We start from the raw sequence: 14,343 nt of genomic DNA, 5'->3' as shown, positions 1-14,343 counted from the left end.
GGCCTGCTCCGGGCGCTGGCGGTGGCCCGGCTCCTCCCCTCTGGCTCGACGACCAAATCGAGAGAGACTCGGGTGTCTGTGCCTCACCCCCGCTACCAGGAGACCAACTGTTTCTGTCGCCGCTGGTATTGATGAAGTTCTCTCCTCCGGCGCTTCTGATGACATCAGATCTCTGCCAGGTTGGTATCCTATGCGAATGGCAGCATTTCGTTCCCCTTGCCGGGCAACCAAAGCAACAGGTGAGTCCTGACCGGCCCTCAGCAGGACCCGGACCGAGAAGCAGTTTCCGCGGGCTCCTAGCCCTGGGCCAGGGCAGTTCCGGGAGCCGGAACTCGGCCGCTCCTTGCTCGGTGTATGCTCTGATAAGAGCAGGGTCCAGGAAGCAACCTCCGCAGGCTCCCCAGCCCTGGGCCAGGGCGGTTCCGGGAGCCGGAACTCGGCCGCCCTGCGCTCGGTGCTCGCTCCGATAAGAGCAGGTTCTAAGAAGCACCCAGGCACTGAGCCCGAGCAATCTGTCTGCAAGCCGCAGGCGAATGGCAGCCTGAAATTACCTGTTCTATGGCTGAATGAACTGCGGTCAGTCGAAAACAGGGATGGTGACGTCAGCTTTCCAACATGGTGGCCGCTGGCCTCCTCTGTGGTCTGACCCGTGTGGAGAACCGAGATGGACCGCTTCCTTCCCCCATCTCGAACCCAGAATTCAGCCCTGAGTACGGTTCTTGCATGGCTGGCAGAAACTGCAGTGCTGTATTCCTGCGTCTCTATCTCCTCGTTTCCCAGCGCGCGCTGCAGACTCTAGCCGCGGGGCGATTTGCTGAATAAGCAGTGTTACCCTCCGTGCGACAAACCTCTCGCGTTTGAGTCCCCGTAGCCGATCCTCGTGCGATGGAATCCTTCCTCCAGGTTCCGGAGCACCCCACTATTGCTGGAAATTCCTAACAAGATAGCCTTTAGCCGTCCTGACTTGTCATACTCCCACACAGTGAAGCAGCACACGGGGGCAATGCACTCCCCTCGCCGCCATCTTCCTAATTCCTGAAACGTTGATTCTTCAAAATTATCCAGTCTTCTTCCTTTGCACTTCAGGGCTGCTGATCTAGAATATACTGCCTGGATAGTGAGAGAGAATGCTTTATGTTTTGATCCAAACTCTGGGGACCTGGAAAAGGAAATAGGAAGGAAATGAAGTTTTATGTTTTCTCTTTCTCTTACTCACTCTGTTTTGCTTTCCCCCACTCTTTCTTTGCCTCCCTCTAAACACAATCTTTACTCCTTTAATAGTCTCTATCATTTTTTACCTCCTAGCCTAGAGGTCTTTTCAAACTTAACTGGCAATAGCACAAAATGAATTAATCTCTTACCTATTATAGTTATTTCATTGATTCAAAACATATTAGTGGCTTGCATATTCCAGGCACTGTCATTAAGAGTTTCATAATCTTTGTTATTAAAGTGTGGTAAATTGCTATTTTTTATTAAAATTGAAATAAAAAGTCCTTTTGTGTAACATTTTAGAAGGAAACTGCTTCATGCATAATTGATCCTTTATGGAGAAGCTATTTACTCTGGAGTATTGCAAACCCACAGATACATTCTTCTCTGTTGCTTCTTTTCTGTGTGTTACTTTTTAATAGTGTAATGAAGTTTGAGAGTGTGTTTTTTTTAATCCTCTTCCAGAACCACCTACACATTTTTTACCTACTTTCTTTCTGTTAAGTTGAAGTTGCAAATGAAACCCTATTGGAGTTTTAAAATGGGAAGTTTAGCTAGATGTGTAATTCTCTCATGCTACTATTGAAGAGCAATGAAGGTAATAATTTCTAGGATTTTATCTCATGTCTTTATTGATGGGTATTGTTCTAGGAAAATTTTTTTGTATTGCTTTATTGGAGAGGCACCATAATCTCCTGAGTGTTTCATATTATTCCAGTATATATCAGTTGAGAATTTTGTTTGGCTGAAAATTACAGAACCTGACTTACAGAAGCTTGGGGATTTATTTTTCTCATAACAACATGTCCTGAGGGAAGTAGTCTAAGAAAGATATAGAAGATTATTGATATCAGTGTCCCAAATGTCTCTTGGCTTCCTTCTCATGGTTGTTAAGTTATGTACCTTTCATTCTTATAGTTGCTACATAGTCATAGATGGCTTCTTCATGTCTAGTTTCACATCCACATATCAGGCAGGAAGAAAGAAGGAGGGGCAGGGAGGAAAGGGATTGTCTATATGAGAAGACAAGTCTTATCACTAAGTGCCCAGCAAATCTCTGCTTGTATCTCATTGTCTCGAACTGTATTGCATGGTCACTTAGAGCAATTTCTTGGTCTTGAATAAAACTGGGATTTATTAGGAAGGAAACAAGAATGGATATTAGCACTTAGTTATGTCTGTGAGTTTCAAACATGAAAAAATAAAATTTCTACAGTAATAGTGAAAGGCACATCAAATTTTCATTTAATTGTTTAACCTTATAAGCTTGCTTTTTTGGCTTTGGCTTCAACAGTTCTCTTTTAATGAACAAGCTTATAATCAAGAGAAAGATCAATGCATTTGTGACCACTAATGACAAGAAAGAATAAAGAATTTTTAATCATTTTGTTAAAGAAGTTGTCAAATTTTTTTTCTATACAAAGGACAACAAATTTGTGTAAAAATTATATAACTATACTCAAATTAAAGACAAAGTTAACTGGATATTTCAGGCCATGCATCATAGGGCTATTGCAGCTCACTAGGGTATAGACACTGAAGAAAGTGTTCCCTTTGGTAATAAACTCTAGATGCACCATCCTCTTTAGTTTGGTTTATTGAGAGATAGGTAGTGGAGGAGAGAATGGAATAATACAAAGTATTGTTGTGTGTCCATGAACATTTATGTAATGATATCTTATGGTTTGTATCATAGTGCATCTCACTTCATTCACTCAATATATGTTGGTGATGAGTCCAGATTATCTGTTTTTGTCATGCAAAAAAGTCCTTCATAATCTCATGCTCTTGGAATTGTAAAATGAGTTAGATATCCTTAGGTTACTAATAAATGGATATATTGTCTATGTTTCCACATAAATGGATTGTGTGTTATGACTGGCAGCTGAATAGCTAATCAGGAGCACCTGTCAACTCCAGTTCATAAGAACTAACAGAACTGAAATTTTATCAGATAAAGTAGGCAAGTTTTTCCTTCCTCACTTTGTGTATATGTTGATCTTCTGCCTGTTTTGATTTGGAGTCTGTTCATAATAATTTTCGTTTCATACAGCCTAGATTTAAAAATTGGAGAAGAAGAGATGAAAACTGTATTTGCTTCTAATTCTACCATAAATTAGGGCCAGGACTGTGATCTATAATGCAATCACTTAAGGCTTTTTTTTTTCAACAAATGTATATGGAGTATCTAATATATGCTTAACTATATTAAAGGTACTCTGGAGAACTACAGATAATCAATAAAGGTCTGGGTTTCATGGAACATATATCTGAATTTTAAAGGTGAATAATAAACAACTTAATAAATATATAGTAATATACGGCATAATGCCACATATTGAGAAGCACTATGAAGGAAGATAGCAAGTTTTAGGGAAGAAGGAGTGATTGGGTGTAGCAAGTCTACTTCAAAGACTTGAATAAAATCTAGTATATGGTAGACATTGAACAAATGTGCAAATAAATAAGAGCAATTTCATGGCTATACACAAGTTACAATAGTAACACAATGGAGGGAGGAATCATTTCTATCTGAATTAGGAGAGGTCCTAGGAGGATACTTATTTAGGATGAGACTGAAAAATAAGTAGGTGTTGGCCATAGGTGTGGGGGGGTGGGGGGTGTAAGCAGGGAAAGGCATTCCAAGTGTTTGTAATAGTGTGTGTGCAAAGGCAAGAAGTTGTGCAAGAGTGTCAGATTCCTTATTGCTAAATATCAAATGACTATAAACTTAGTGAGTTAAATAATACAAATATATTATCTTAGAATTCTAGAGGTCAGATGTCCAAAATAAGTCTTACTAGCTAACATCAAGGAGTCAGCAGGGCTGAATTTCATCTCTAGGGGAGAATATGTTTCCTTGCCCATGTTATTGTCTAGAGGTTACTTGCATTCTTTGGGTCATGGCCTTTTCTTGCCATTTCCAGAATAAGAAGAAAGGTATCCTCAAATCTTTCTTCATGATCTCTGCTTCTGTTGTACATCTTCTCTGATAATGACCCTCTTGCCTCCCTCCTATACAGGCTCACATGGATAATCCAGGATAATCTCTCTATATTAGGTCAGCTAATTAGATAGCAACCAAAATTATCTTTGCAACCTTAATTCTCCCTTGCTATGTAAAATAACATATTCAAAGATTCTGACCTTTGTGGACATCTTTAGGGCATGATTTTTCTTTTCACAGCATTGTGTATTAGGGATTTTGCAAAGGGTTTGGGACTAGTCAAGTGTTTATATGGAGTAATGGCTAACCAAGAGGCTAGGTCTTTGTCACCTATGCTGAGTTTGGACTCTGCCCTGGAAAGCAATGAAAAACCATTTGGTAACTCATGGAGCTCTATGACATATATAGGTTTTTAAGATATTATCCATTCAGGCAGTTGTGTAATGATAGCAGTATCTAGGGGAGTACATAAAATTATATTGCAAAAATCTATTCAGAAGATTCAGAGGAATGAATTAGATGATGTACTTCTACTTACAATGAGGTTAGAAATATAAGGAACCAGGAAAAAGTAGGTGAACCTCTTACATGAAGTTCAGGTGTGTAAGATGGGAAAGTCAATTCCCAAATGGTTAGAACGTTGACAAAAATCTTATATTTAAGCATATGCAAAGTAGAAAGTCAAGTAAGGAGGAAAAGTGGCAAGACTTTCCAAAACAGAAGATTGCCTTCATGAATCCTTTGATATGATACAAAATTAGTGAAAATTGAATTTTTTCATAAATAATTACTTAATTTTTGCAAGATGATTTGCCAAAATTTTAAACTGCCAGTCATGGTTTCTGACCAGAATTTCTAAGACCGTCAGTACAAGCTATGTAAATTCATCTAGTCTTCTCAAAAAATGTCTGGAAGTCTTACATTTTACACAGTATATATTGCTTTAAGTAGGCATTTATACCTTTTGTTTTGGACTTTTGGAATGCTTTAAGGTCACAGAATTAAGGCCTGAGGGACTCAATTTTAGTACCTCCACTCTCTGGAACTCTGAAGTCCCACAGAAAGTGGAAACGGAGGGGTCATCCATCCATTATGTCACCAAAAAGGACTGCATTCCTACTGTGCGCCAGGCACTACCCTTGGCTCCTAGAATGTAGTCGGGCAGATTTCCACTTGTAGGTGCTAGGAGGAGGGAGGGTCAAAAAAAAAAAAAAAAAAAAAAGAAAGTGGCTTTTTCTAGGTTCTTTGCTTTGGTTGACTCATTTATTTCCACCTGTCTCTGCTACCCAGACTGGAAGAGCAAATAAGTAGGTTTGTGTTTGAATCATTTTATTGGCAACATTAATTTAGACTCTCTTCTTGAACTATTGTAGACATAAAAATAGAGACATTCACAAAGGTTGACTATATTTTGGCATTTGCTTCATAAGCAAATATATATGAATTATAAAAAGGGCAGAGATTTTTATAGATTGTCTTTGTCTGATTAGGTATTTTGTTTTGCAGTGAAAGGGCATAATTTTTAAGAAATTTTTTTATATTTGAGCTGTAACTTTATTTGTATTTTTTCACTTAATTTTTATAAGTTTATTTCTACAGATGAAAGAAAACCTGTAATAATTGTATTTCTGTTTCTGGCTTATTTTGTTTAACAAGTTGTCCTTCAGTTCCATCCATTTTCCTTCAAATGACACCATTTCATTCTTCTTTATGGCTGACTAGTAAATGAGTATTATACACACACACACACACACACACACACCATATATCCTTTATTCATTCATCTGTTGACAGGGGTACCTCATCTGATTCCATAACTTGGCTATTGTGAATAGTGCCACAATAAACATGGGTATGCAGGTTTCTTTTTTGTATGCTGACTTAATTCCATTCAGATATATACCCAAGAGTAGGATAGAACTACATATGATACTTTTATTTTAGTTTTTTGAGGAACCTTCATATATTATTTTCCATAGTGGCTACAGTAATTCATATTTCCACCAACAGTGAATTATGGTTCTTCTCAAGTTCTCACTACTGTTTTTTGGTTTGGGTTTTGTTTCATAGTAGCCATTCTGTCTATGGTGAGATGGAATCTCATAGTTTTGATTTGCATTTTTCTGATGTCTAATGACAATAAGCAGGTTTCCCCCCCCCCCCACTCATTTATTGACCATTTGTGTTAGTCAGTTTTATATCACTGTGACCAAAATAGCTGATAAGAACAACTTAAGGGAAGAAAGGTTTATTTTGGGCTCATTGCTTCAGAGGTTCAGTCCATAGCCAGCCCATTTCATTGTTCTGGGCCTAAGATGGGGCAGAACATTATGGTGGAAGGACATGACTGAGTAAAGCTGCTCAGATCATGGCAGCCAGGAAGCAGAGAGAGAGAAGTAGGGCACATCCCAGTGACCTACTTTCTTTTGCCATGTTCTGCCTACTATAGTTACCACGCAGTGCAAAAGTCCTTTCAAAATATCAATTCATCAAATGGATTAATCCACTGATTATGTCACAGCTCTCATAATTAAACAATTTCACCTCCAAACATTTCTTCATGAATGCAGGAGCTTTGGCGGGATATCTCATATCTAAATCATAACAGCATTTGCATTTTTCCTTTGAGAATTGTCTATTCAGATCATTTCCCTATTTCTTAATTGGGTTAAGTTTTTTGAGCTATTTAAATATACTGGATATTAATATCTTCTGCCTGATGCATGACAAAGATTTTATCCCATTCTGTACATTATCTCTTTAATCTGTTGTTTGTTTCCTTTGGTATGCAGAAGATTTTAGTTTGATGTTATCTCATTTCTCAATTTTAGCTTTTGTTTCCTGTGCTTTTAGAATCCTATCCAGAGAAAAATATTGCCTATACCAATATCTTGAAGGGTTACCCCTGTTTTCAATGCATAGTTTCAGAGTTTAAGTTTTTATATTAAGGTGTTTGATATATTTTCAGTTGATATTTTGTAAAAAGTGAGAGAGGTCAATCTTCACTCTTTTGCATGAGAATATCCAAATGACCTAGCACCATTTGTTGAAGAGGTTTCCTCCAATGTATATTTTTGGCTCCTTTGTTTTGAGAATCACTTGACTAAAGATGTATGTTCTCTGTTCTGTTCCATAGGTGTATTTGTCTATTTCTAGCAAATTCCATTCTGTGTTTTTCACTGTGTTATAATAGTTATATCTTGAAATCAGATATTTTAATGTTTCCAGTTTTTTTTCTTTTTGCCCCAAATTGCTTTGAGTATTCAGGATCTTTTGTGCTTCCATGTGAATTTTAGGGTTATTTTTTTCTAGTTCTAGAGAATGTCATTGTTATGTATACGGATTGCATTGATTCTATATATTGCTTGGACTACTAAGGGCATTTTAATGTTAATTCTTATAATTCATGAGCTTTGAAGGTCCTTCTAACTTCAAATGTCTTCACTTTCTTTGGTGTTTTATAATTTTCACTGTAGAGATTTTTTACATCCTTGGTTAAGTTTGTTCCTAGAAACATTGTTTTATTTTTTGTGACTATTATGAAAGGAATTGCTTTAATAATTTCTTATTCAACAAATTCATCATTAGTGTGTAGAAAAACTTCTGACTTTTGCATGCAAATTTTGATTCCTGCTACTTTGCTGAATTTATTTATCAATTCTAAAAACCTTTTGGTGGACTCTTAGATTTTTCTGTCAACAAGGATAATGCATCCTCCTCTTAACTAATAGTTTTGGCTAAAATTTCTAGCATTATAGTGAATAAAAAATGGCAAGAGTGGATGTTATTTTCTTGTTTTCAATGTTAGGAGAAATGCTTTCAGTTTTTCCCCATTCTCTATGATGTTGGCTATCAGTTTGCCATATACAGCCTTTATTATATCGAGGTATGAACCTTCCATGCCTAATTTTTTCAGGATATCATTAGGAAGGGATGATGTTGATTATTATTATCATATGCTTTCTCTTTTTCTATTGGGATAATCATGTGCTTTTTGTCCTTTGATCTATTGATGTGATATATTATATTTATTGATTTGTCATCCTTGTATTGCCATTCTTGTATCCCTAGAATTATAAACTTATTTTTTGAATTCTTGTACTAGTAAAATAATGAATACATACCATTTTACAGTCATTAAATATATAGCTAAATGTGCAAACATGGATGCAGAAATAATATGATGAAGATGGTAAGGAGACCCACATTATTATACAAAATACATGTATGAAGATGTGAATTTGTTGTCAACATATCTTATATACAAACAGAGATATGATAAATTGTGGTATAAAGGTATATTAAGAATTGTAATGCAAAAAAAAATAATAATAAGAGAGCTCATGTATAATGGCATAATTTGGCGTGAACATACTTTATATACAGAGTTACAAAAAATTGTGCTGTGAATGAATAATTATGATTGTAATGCATTGCTCTATTGTCATGTATGTAAGAAATTTTAAAAAATTTAAAAAAATTTAAAAAATAAAGATGGTAAAGTTATATTATTAAATGAAAATCAAGTTTCAGAACTATATATTATTATTCCATTTATATAAAAATTATGCAAGTATTTGCATATGCCCAGAAAACTTTTGAAAGAATATAAAATAAAATATTGAATGACTCAGACATTATTGCCCTATGTGCAAGTATGATTACATGATTGATGTGATTTTACATCATGTACAACCAGAAGAATGAGAAATTTTACTCCATTCATGTATGATGTGTCAAAATGCTTTCTACTTGTATGTATAACTAATTAAAGCAAAATTTTTAAAAATTAAATAAAATATTGAAAATTACTACTAGGGCTAAATGCAACTGGGAATTAGAATTAAAAGAACAAGAAATTTTAACTTTTTAAAAAATATATATTTTTGAAATTTTTAGTTGTACATGGACACAATATCTTTATTTTGTTTACTTATTTTTATGTGGGTCTGAGGATCAAACCCAATGCCTCACATGTGCAAAGCAAGTGCTCTGCCACTGATCCACAACCCCAGCCCAGAAATTTTAACTTTTACCATATAATTTTCTATACAATTTGATATTTTAGCTGCACTTTTATAATTTAAAAATAGTTTAATTTATTGATATATTTACTCATTTTCCCACAAAGCATTAAAAATGACCTTGTGGATATTGTAATGTTAACATGTTAAATTTCTATAAAACTTGACAAATGTATTTTAATATATCATGTCTTTTAGTGGAATAGGACAGTTGAGAAATAACTCAGTGTTTCAGTATGAAGAACTATTTGCATATATTTACAAGTTCATGTCTTAAAGGATTCTTGGTGTCATGAAATCCAGATTCTCTTCCAACTGCTAACATAAGGAAATCATAATGAAGTTTTCTCATTACATAGTGAAATAACCACTGTGTCAACTTAATACTTTTTAAAATGCATTTTTTTCTTTCTTTAAAAAAGATGAATTTTAAAATTATGCTCATTAAAAAGAAGAAATAAAAATGAACTTTAATCTTGCTCTCCAGAAATTGCCAACTAAATATTTGGCATGCAGAATTAGAATTGTTTCTCTCTGTTCAAGTGTTCTTTTATTTCCTTTAATACACTTTTGTACTTCTTTGGAGCGTATGTCCAATAAACTTCTTGTGCAGTTTATTCCTAGATATCTTGTTTTGTTTTGACTCTTCTTTTGAATTAGATCTTTTCCCATTATGCTTGAATTGATTATAAAATATTTATTATGTAGCTAAGCAGTTTAAGTATTTTTATTAGTTTTAATCATTTATCTTTTGGTTCCATAAGTTTTTCCAGGACAACAATTTTATCTTATGCAAACTAGAATGCATAATGTTTCATAATGGAAACAATATGCACTATTCTGCTTAAAATTCAAAAGAGAACTTTAGATGTTAGGAAAAAATATTGCTCACACTAGGCTTTGGCCATAACATTTGAACTAACATTTAAAATGTCATGAGAACTTTCATATGAAAAAGGTTATAATTTGACACATCAAAGATATTTCATATTATTATTGTTCTTATGCTATTTGGACTGGTAGAATCCCCATCATTTATAGGGGAATGAGACAGACCAAATTATCCATTATGCATGCAAGAATGTATCACAATGTATGTCATTATTATGCATAATGGTAAGACACCAATAAAAAAAAGAATACAGTTTTCATACCTGAAATTTAGAAGAAGGGAAAGGAAGAAGAAAAAGAAAATTCCCATTATCTTACAAAACTCATGGAATGATCGACTAATCCATATATCTATATAACTAATTAGTTTGAAATTAACAAGTTACCTATATTTTCCAATTTTTAGCCTAAATACAACTTTTTCTTCCTCATAGTATTAAAGGATAACATAAATTTTAACAGTGTGAAAGTCTGCCCCATTATATAAATGATCTCTTTGGTATTTTTCCCCTCTCATTTTTAGAGAAGTAATCTTTCATCTACCCTGTAGAGACTACTTAGGCTGTGTTTGTTTTAACCAAGGTTTGGATTCTTTGCAAAATCTGCACAAATAAATTTCATATTAAAATATTTTAACCCTTTAAGCCACCAGAAAGCTATCATTGCATTATGTATCGTAGTGCTTTTCTTATACTCTTAAGAAATTTCTCATGAAACTATGTATCTTAAAATATTTTCAGGGCTGGAGTTGTGGCTGAGCGGTAGAGCGCTCGCCTAGCATGTGTGAAGCTCTGGGTTAGATCCTCAGCACAACATATAAATAAATAAATAAAGTTATAAAAATATTTTCAGTAGTTGAATATATCTAAAAGATTTAACATTTTGATAACACTCAAGGAATTTCTAAAATGTCATATAGTGTGAATGTGAAATAATTTCCAAAGTTAAGTGCTCTTAAATTATTTAACTAGAAAAATTCTGTTCAAGTAAAAGTTACTCAGCCTGAATCCTTCTAAACAATGGGCTTAAGTAGCCACTTTGAATTTCTTATTGGTAAGCATAAAATTGACATGGCTTAAATAATATGCACTTGTTTGGACTTAGAAAGTATTTGTTTTAGTAGTTTCAAAATCCCTTATATGGTCAGGTACAGTGGCACACACCTGTAATCCCAGAGGCTCAGGGGGTTCAGACAGGGTGATTGTGAGTTCAAAGCCAGCCTCAGCATCCGCGAGGTGCTAAGCAACTCAGTGAGACCCTGTCTCTAAATAAAAAATACAAACAAGGGCCGGGGATGTGGCTCAGTTGTTGAGTGCCCCTGAGTTCAATCCCCTGTACCAAAACAACAACAACAACAAAGAAAATCCCTTATATGAACTGTGTATTAACCAATGAATTTTGAGTTTTTCAAATTTTTAGAACTGTTTTATAGAAAATATGCCCTATATTATTTAAAACCACAGTGGGGCCTGAAACAGTATTACATAATTAGGTATATTATGATTTTTGCACAAATGTGTGAATGCTAACATTAAATAAGCACCAAGTGATTTCAGTTCAGGTTGGGCTTGGTCACTATGTTGATCATAAATAAACCTTCATTTTGAGAGATTTTTATATTATGAGATTTTGAAACTGTAGTAATTCTGATTAGGTATGTGATTTTGGTTATTTTTTTGAGCCTCAGTCATCTCAGTTGCTAAAATGAGAAGCTTGACGAAGTAAATTATTTCTGAACTTTTCAAATTCTAAATCTGAATGTTTATTCAGTTTTCTGACATAAAAATACTGCAATTAAATCAGTTTTTTAATAGCTCAGTTTAATGATTCCTTAGTGTGGAGGCCCTCAACATTCTTGGAAGGTGAGCATTATCTATATTTAAAGATTCAAATATGTTGGTCAAAAAGAGTTTCCACATGATCTTCTGTATAGTTGGAAACAAACTATTTTTGAAGTTCATGAAAACAGATGAAGTTTTGGTTACATCTTTGGTTATAAGAATGAATTCTTCTGTAAGATTCTTTCTTTTTAGTAACTTTATTTATTTATTTATTTGTTTGTTTAGTGGTGCTGGGAATTGAACCCAGTGCCTCACATGTGTTAGGTAAGTACTCTACTGCCGAGCAATAGCCCCAGCCCTCTACTGTAAGATTCTTATGGCCACAATTAAAATTTGCACTTTGTAAAAATAGTGAAAAACATCATTTGGGTTGCATGATTTTCTTCTGAAAGCCAGCGAATGTGGGGACAGAGAGTATCAAACCAAGATAGCTGAAAGGGAAGAAGCAAAACCCCATTTTGTTTCAGGGCCTGAATCTCTGAATCTCAACACCAAGGAAAATTAGGTCTAAAGTAGCTGCATTATCCCCTGAGGAAAGATGAAACTGAAATCAACTAGAGAATTAGTAAGGTCTCCTACTAGATAGAGATGGCAAACTTGGACAGTAGAGCTATGGGTGGAATAATTATGAAAACAATAGACAAGAAGCAGTAGGCCCAAACTAACAAACCAACCTAGATTTGTTCTGGAGGCTTCCTTTATGTGTCTGGTGGTGGTGTCATAAAAAGACAACAAATGTATTTGACTATCTTTGGGTATGGAATTCTCTTATTTTTTTCTTCTTTTCTACTATTTTTTTTTTTGGTTTGTATCCCTTTTCAGTTCTTTCATTGAATTTATCTAATGGTTCCTAAGGGCATTTAAATTTGCCACTCCAGTCTGTAGGTTATACTATTAAAGCAAATGAAAAGAAATTGATAAGTTATAGTAGGAAGAAGGGAGATTATGGTGTATACTTAGGAACTATTGCCATTCTTCTGAGTCGCTAGAAGACATACAGCTAGCTACTACCAGCCCCTTTTATTTATTTCCTCAAATAATATTTATTGAATATTTATGTATACTAGGCACTGGGGATATAATCAGAAATAAGATGGAGTACACATGTCTGTGAATGGCACTAGGCATCAAACCAGTAAATATGCAAATATGAAGACTGATACAAATTTTCATGGAAAATGAAAGAATAGGATGAGGAATATGAGGTTCTTCCTTATTTATATGGAGAGGCCTGATTAGGTCTCTTTGAGGTGACACATTGGTTGAGCTAAAAGCTGAGCAGAAACCAATCAGGTAAAGAGAAGTAGGAAATATCTTTAAGGCAGAGGGAAAGGCAAGTAGGAAGGCCTTGATTCAGAATGAAATGGCGTATTTGAGAAATAGATAGCTGTATTTGGAATATGTAAAACAGATGCAAGAAGAGATGACCAAATTCAGATCATGCTGGATTTTATAATCCATTTAAAAGAGTTTGGCCAAATAACTTAATTAGCAAAAGGGCAAAAGAACTAAAGAGACATTTCTCAAAGAAGAAATACAAATGGCCAATAAATATTCTGAAAAAATATTCAACATCTCTAGCAATCAGGGAAATGCAAATCATTACATTGAGATTTCATCTCACCACAGTCAGAATGGCAATGATCTATATAAATAATAAGTTTGAGAGAACGTGTGGACGAAAAATTACACTCATATGTTGTTGGTTGGTACGAATTAGTGCAACCACCCTGGAAAGCAGTGTCCTTAAAAAACTAGGAATGGAACCACTGTATATAAATATACCCACTCCTTGGTATATTTCCAAAAAATCTAAAATCAGTCACAGCAGCACAATTCACAATAACCAAGCTATGGAACCAGCTCAGGTGCCTGTCAACAGATGAATGGATTAAAAAACAATGCAGTATATACACAAAATGGAGTTTTACTCAGCCATAAAGAAGACTGAAATTATGGCATTTGCTGGTAAATGGATGGAACTGGAGCACATCATGCTAAGTGAAATAAGCCAGACTCAAAAAATCAGGGGTTAAATATTTTCTCTCATATATAAAAACTAGACCAAATTAAGGAGGGATGGGAAAAGAAAAAGAAAGAAATAAAGAAAGAAAAAAGTTGGGGTGGGATGGGCAGATTCCATAAGAATCTAAGTGAGATCAGTAATCAGTGGAGTATAAAAAGAAAATTGATTTTATTTTTAGGGTGCTTTTTAAAAAATTAATTAATTAATTTTAATTAGGTATGTATGACAGCAGAATGCATTTTGATTCATTGTACACAATTGCAGCACACCTTTTCACTTCTCTGGTTGTACACGATGTAGTGTTGCACCATATGTGAAGTCATACATGTACCTAGGGTAATGATATCCATCTCATTCCACCATCTTTCCTGCCCCTATACCCCCTCCCCACCCTCCCCTCTT

The 14,343-nt window shown here is 34.8% G+C and overlaps 1 protein-coding gene and 1 long non-coding RNA gene across 2 annotated transcripts in view; one reads left to right on the top strand and one right to left on the bottom strand.

Moving 5' to 3' along the window:
* Ccdc148 (coiled-coil domain containing 148) overlaps positions 1-14,343 on the top strand; it is a 328,203-nt gene that overhangs the window by 96,626 nt on the left and 217,234 nt on the right. The gene's annotated exons all lie outside the window — the stretch shown is intronic.
* LOC125619411 overlaps positions 1,043-14,343 on the bottom strand; it is a 51,690-nt gene continuing 38,389 nt past the window's right edge. The window contains exon 3 of the long non-coding RNA XR_007350943.1: positions 1,043-1,159. This is a non-coding gene — a long non-coding RNA (uncharacterized LOC125619411). The remainder of the gene's footprint in view (positions 1,160-14,343) is intronic.

Source organism: Marmota marmota, unplaced genomic scaffold (genome assembly GCF_001458135.2).
Source record: "Marmota marmota marmota unplaced genomic scaffold, marMar, whole genome shotgun sequence".
Classification (NCBI taxonomy): Eukaryota; Metazoa; Chordata; class Mammalia; order Rodentia; family Sciuridae; genus Marmota; species Marmota marmota.
Note: the sequence above shows the minus strand (reverse complement) of the source record. Positions and strands in the feature narration are given on the sequence as shown.